Raw genomic sequence first — 4,949 nt, forward strand, 5'->3', positions numbered from 1 at the left:
GCCCCGTGGCCCATTACACAGTAGGTGAGCAGCTGACTCCCCAAGGTAGGGGGCTCTGATCGTGCCACACCCAGGAGGAGTCGGATGTCACGTCTGTGGGTTGCCTGGAGCCGGGTAGCCCAGGAGCACCTGGACTGCATGGCTTTTGGGTTCTCCTGGTTAAAACCAGTGAGCAAAGGCAGGTGGCTCTGTGTAGACACAGAACTGGGCCATCCAAGTCCGACTTTCCAAAGCCTCACAGTAGACAGGGGCAGGTCTTATTAGTTCTGCTTTGCACAAGGGAAAGTGAGTCTGGGAACCTGGAAGGGACTGGCCAGAGCTGCCCAGGTGACCACAGGTGCCTGGAGGCAAGCCAGGCATGCAGCCCAGGGTCTGCATACCTGCTCCTGAGGGGCCTGAGCCCTCCCTGCCCCAGGGAGCCACGTCCTCACACCTGCACCTTTGGCCTGCACCCAGGGGACCAGTGAACGAGCGCATGGCCTACCACGGCTGGCCGCCCTGCACCACCGGCTGGGCCATGGCAAGCTGGTGGAGCACTTCTACCTCAAGGCCCTGTAGCTCTGCAACTCACCGCTGGAGTTCGACGAGGAGACCGTCTACTACGTGAACATGTATCTGGTTATCGGTGACATCATCTTCTATGACCTGAAGGTGGGTGGCAGGGGTAGGGCACGGGGTGTTCCCAGACCCCTTGGAGTGGGATCTCCACCCACACCCCAGAGGCCTGGGTTCCAGCCTTCCTTAGGAATGGCCCAGTGGCCTCCCTGGAGCTCTGCACCCAGCTGGAGGAGCCGGCAAGGTTAGCAGATACAACCAAGCTCCCAGGATGGCCAGGCCCCACCCTCAAGAACTCAGTCTCAGCCAGGGAGGCTGACACATGAGTGGGCAATGGTGGCCTCTGGGTAAAGAAGGAGGATTGTAGTCAGGGGTGCCCTCCTGGAGGAGGTGACACCAAACTGAGTCTTGACAGTCAAGTGTCAAGTTGCATTTAACAAAGAAAACAGGGTCGGGAGAAGGACATTTCAGAGGACGGCATCATCCTCACATTGAATCCACGTTGCAAGATCCAACCCAAATCCTGGCGCCTCCTCTAGGAAGCCTGCCTAGGGTGCCAGCCTGCACTGAGTAACTCCTTCCTGGAGTCCCGAGACACTTTGAATCTTCACACCACCCAGGAAGGGTTGGGTGGGACCCCAGTGTCTTACCATTGGGTTCACAGACAGGGAAACCCCAGCTTAGGGCAGGTGTAGTGGGGCGGGGGCCCAGCCAGCCAGGCTGAGACCTTGCTGGGTCGGGTCTGTCTTGAGGGGAGGTGCTGTGCTCCCTCTGCCCCCAGCCCTGCAGGGGTAGAGAGCTGGGACTGGCAGACTCAGACCTGGGGTGTCTCCACCCCTCTGCCCAGCAGGCACCACCCCTCCTCAGCATCGCACCGGCACCTCGTCAGTGCTCCTTAGGGGCTGAGAGGCCAGGGCACTCCAGTCCAGGGGCCAAAATCTTGGGGGCCTTAGAACAACATGAGGAGCTGGGGCAGCCCTAAGACCCCGCCCCGTATCCCCCACCACAGGCTTGGGGCTGCCCGGGAGGCCCTTGCCCAGTGCTGGCGACACCTGGTGATCAGAAGTGGTCCCTGTGGCCTCCCAAGTCCCAGCCAGACAGGGAGGTGCCAAGTGTCAGACCCAGAGGGACACTGCTCACTGCCCAGGGGCTCTCCTGGGACCCAAGGGGACCGACCTCCCAGAAGAGGCCTTTATCTCACTTGGTCAAGCCTGCCGCCCACTCCCCCTGTCCAGGAGAAAGGAAAGGGCCAAGTAGTACCTGAGAGGCCAAAGTCCACGGTTGAGGTCGAGGGGCAGAGGCCTCCTTCACCTCCTTCCCATGCACAACCTTCCTTCACCTCCTTCCCATGCACAGCCCTCTGGGCCTCATCGTGACTATGCTGTCAGCGCAGGCCAGCTTCCCACAGGGAGGCCCCCTCAGAATTCCCCAAGGGCGGCTGTCTTTCCAAGGCTACACCCTCCTCCTTGTATAGGAGACCCTGGACCCAGGGCCCAGAGGAGTGGGAGAAAAAGCCCGGCTGCATGGGGCCTGGAAGGCTGGCAGAGAAGCAGAGGTAAATGGGCATCTTTGCCGATTGCCTCTAAAATGGGGTCCCCTTTAGTCTACACGTGAGGGTGAGCCCTGGAATAGGGTGGATTAGATGTGTCCTGGCTCAGCCTGCTGCTCATTAGCTGCTTCACACACTACAGGCACATGGAAATGCACACGCAAATGCACATGCACACACAGGCGCCCACACACAGACACGTGCACACACACAGGCACACAAACACGCACAGGCACACACACAAGCACACGCAGAGACATATGCTTTGGCTGGCTCCTTCCTGTTTAGTTGGGAAGCCCCCACCCCTTCAGGCAGCCTTTGCCTTCCATCCCTGGCTGAGTCTGGGGTCTCCTGGGCTTCCCTCTGCCACAGCCCGGGCCACCCTGTGTGGTCAGTGTTCACTCCCAGGTCCCTCAGACTGGGATCAAGGACGTTAGGCTCAGCCACACACCCAGCACAGAGTCCAGTGTTCGGCTGGGCGGGGGCCATTGGATGAGCAGTGGCGGTGACTCGGGACCTTCTCACGCCCCTGCTCTGTGTGTGGGGCGGGGCAGTGAGGGAATGGACTGCTGCATCTTGGACTTTCTCATTGGCCCTGGGAGCCATCTTGAGATGGTAAAGAGGAACAGGCCAGGCATGGGTCTTAGAGAGGTCCCTTGGGTGACCCCCATGTGGAAGAGGTGCCGGGTGGGGGATGGGAGGGTCAAGGAGGAGGTCTGGGAGACGGCATCCCAACCCAGGGATGGTGAGTTTGAGCCAAAGATGCATTGAAAACAGGAGTGGATGTCTGGGGAGTCACACTCCATCAATATTTCAGGGAACATTGCCAGGGAGGACACCTGTGAGATGGTTTTGTACCTGGCCTGTCCCGTGGAGGGCCTGGAAATGGTCAGTATGGACAGGGGCCAGAAGGGAGCCTGGGTCACTCAACGCTGTGCCCCTGCTGTGGCTTGGAGCCACGAGTCCTGCATGGAACTGTCAGAGCAGGCAGGATCTGCCCTGACCTCAGCCCATGGGGAAAGCAGCCACTGCCTACAGAGAGGGTGGGACTGGGGCAGGAGGCGTGGGGTGAGTGGGGCATAGGGACAGTCAGGAAGGCTTCCAGGGGTGTCAGGGTCATCCCCACCTCCTGCAGCTGACACCACAGCAGTGTCACAGGCTTCAGGGCTCATGGGGTGAGCCAGCATTGGCTGGACATGTGGAATGACCTGGAGACAGGAACGGCCTCTGGGAAGACGGGCTCCGAGTCCCCCTTTTGCTGAGCATGGCCTGTCCCCTTCAGGACCCGTTTGATGCAGCCGGGTACTACCAGCTGGCCCTGGCAGCCGCCATGGACCTGGGCAACAAGAAGGGCACAGCTGAAGACCTACACGCAGCCGGCCACCATCTCCCACAACTTCCTCCTGGACCGTGAGAAGTTTATCCTCTTCTACCAGAAGGCCAGGACCTTCACCACAGAGCTCAACATCTGCAGGGTCAACCTACCTCCTCTGCCACTCTGCGGGTGGGTCCTCTGGTTGGCCCTCAGCCACCCTCGCTGAGGACAGCATCCAAGGGAATGGGTTTTGTGCAAGGAGGATGGTCTCCTGCCTCTCCTGGTGTCTCCGTGGCTCATTTTCTGGGAAATGGAGGCATGAAAGCAGGGTTCAAATAGCAATTAATGTTTTTTTTGCAATAACATACCGAAGTCCCCAGGGCATCCTTCTCTGTGTGCTTCCTGGGCTGTGTCTAGGGGCCAGCTCCTTCCCTGGTGACAGCTCTCTGATCTTGGGGATGAGAAGGACCCTGAGTCCAACAGACCTGGCCAGGTCACCATGAGCCTCGGTTTCCTCAGCGGCCAGACGGGAGATGGTGGTGGAACTCCCTGGGCAGCTCCCTGCTCTCCCTGCTCAGAGCTCTTACTGTACGTCTCGTGCCGCCATTGCCTTTAACCTTCAGGCCACTGTGATCGGATGTGGGGGCTGCTAGTGTCCCTGTTCACCATTGAAGAAATAGAGGCACAGAGAGGTTAGGTGTCTGGCCCACCGTCACACAGCAGGTAGGGGCAGACACGCAGAGCCCAGTACACTGACCACCACACCACCCTGCCAGCCTGTAGCCTGGATGGTGTCCCCCATTGGGACCCAAAGTCAGCTCCTGGACCTCTCTTGTGTCAGGAGAGCCACAGGCCAGTGAGGGTGGCGAAGGGGATCCCTCACTCAGTGTCCTCTGCTCTCAGATTTGGTTGGGCCAAGCCTGGCCAGTCCCACCTCTGGCCACTGGTCAGCCCTGCAGGAAGTGAGATGCAGGGATCTCTGCCTGTGTAGACGCTGCTACCCAGTATTGAAAGCCTTATCTGGGCTGACCCCAGCCATCCCCACATGCCCCTCCCCTTCCGGCCCCTGGCCCTCATCCTAGTCCCAGAAATCCCAGGTTTTCCTTCTTGGAATCTCTTGGCCCCAGGGAACACGGCTCACACGGTCTCTTTGCCAGTTTACGCAAGAAAACCGAGGTTCAGAGACTATGGGTGTCCCACGTGATTCTCACGTACACTGCACTCTCCCAGGCCCCTTTTTTACACACTTTAAATGAGGTGACTTTCACATCGCATGCAATTAACTATTTCAACGCAATTAATGTGGTGGCATTTGTGCATTCACAGTCTTGTGCAACCACTCTCGCCATCTAGTTTCGAAATGTATTCATCTCCCCAAAAGAAACCTCCCATCCTCACTAAGCAGTTACCCCTCCTTGGTATCCCCCAAGCCCCTCGTTTAACGGAAGGGGAAACTGAGGTCCGGAGAGAGACTTGCCAGTGGGCGGAGCTCTGATAATAAGGAATCAGGCACCCATCTGCTGGTTCAGT

At 58.8% G+C, this 4,949-nt stretch overlaps 1 long non-coding RNA gene across 1 annotated transcript; it reads left to right on the plus strand.

The window, feature by feature from the left end:
- The first annotated feature begins 411 nt into the window (after window positions 1-411).
- LOC114675909 (uncharacterized) lies at window positions 412-4,713 on the plus strand. The gene is made up of 2 exons (XR_003726771.2): window positions 412-651; window positions 3,387-4,713. It is a non-coding gene; the product is annotated as an uncharacterized LOC114675909 (long non-coding RNA).
- The last annotated feature ends 236 nt before the right edge of the window (window positions 4,714-4,949 follow it).

The sequence above is a fragment of the Macaca mulatta genome, chromosome 3, assembly GCF_049350105.2.
Source record: "Macaca mulatta isolate MMU2019108-1 chromosome 3, T2T-MMU8v2.0, whole genome shotgun sequence".
Lineage (NCBI taxonomy): Eukaryota > Metazoa > Chordata > Mammalia > Primates > Cercopithecidae > Macaca > Macaca mulatta.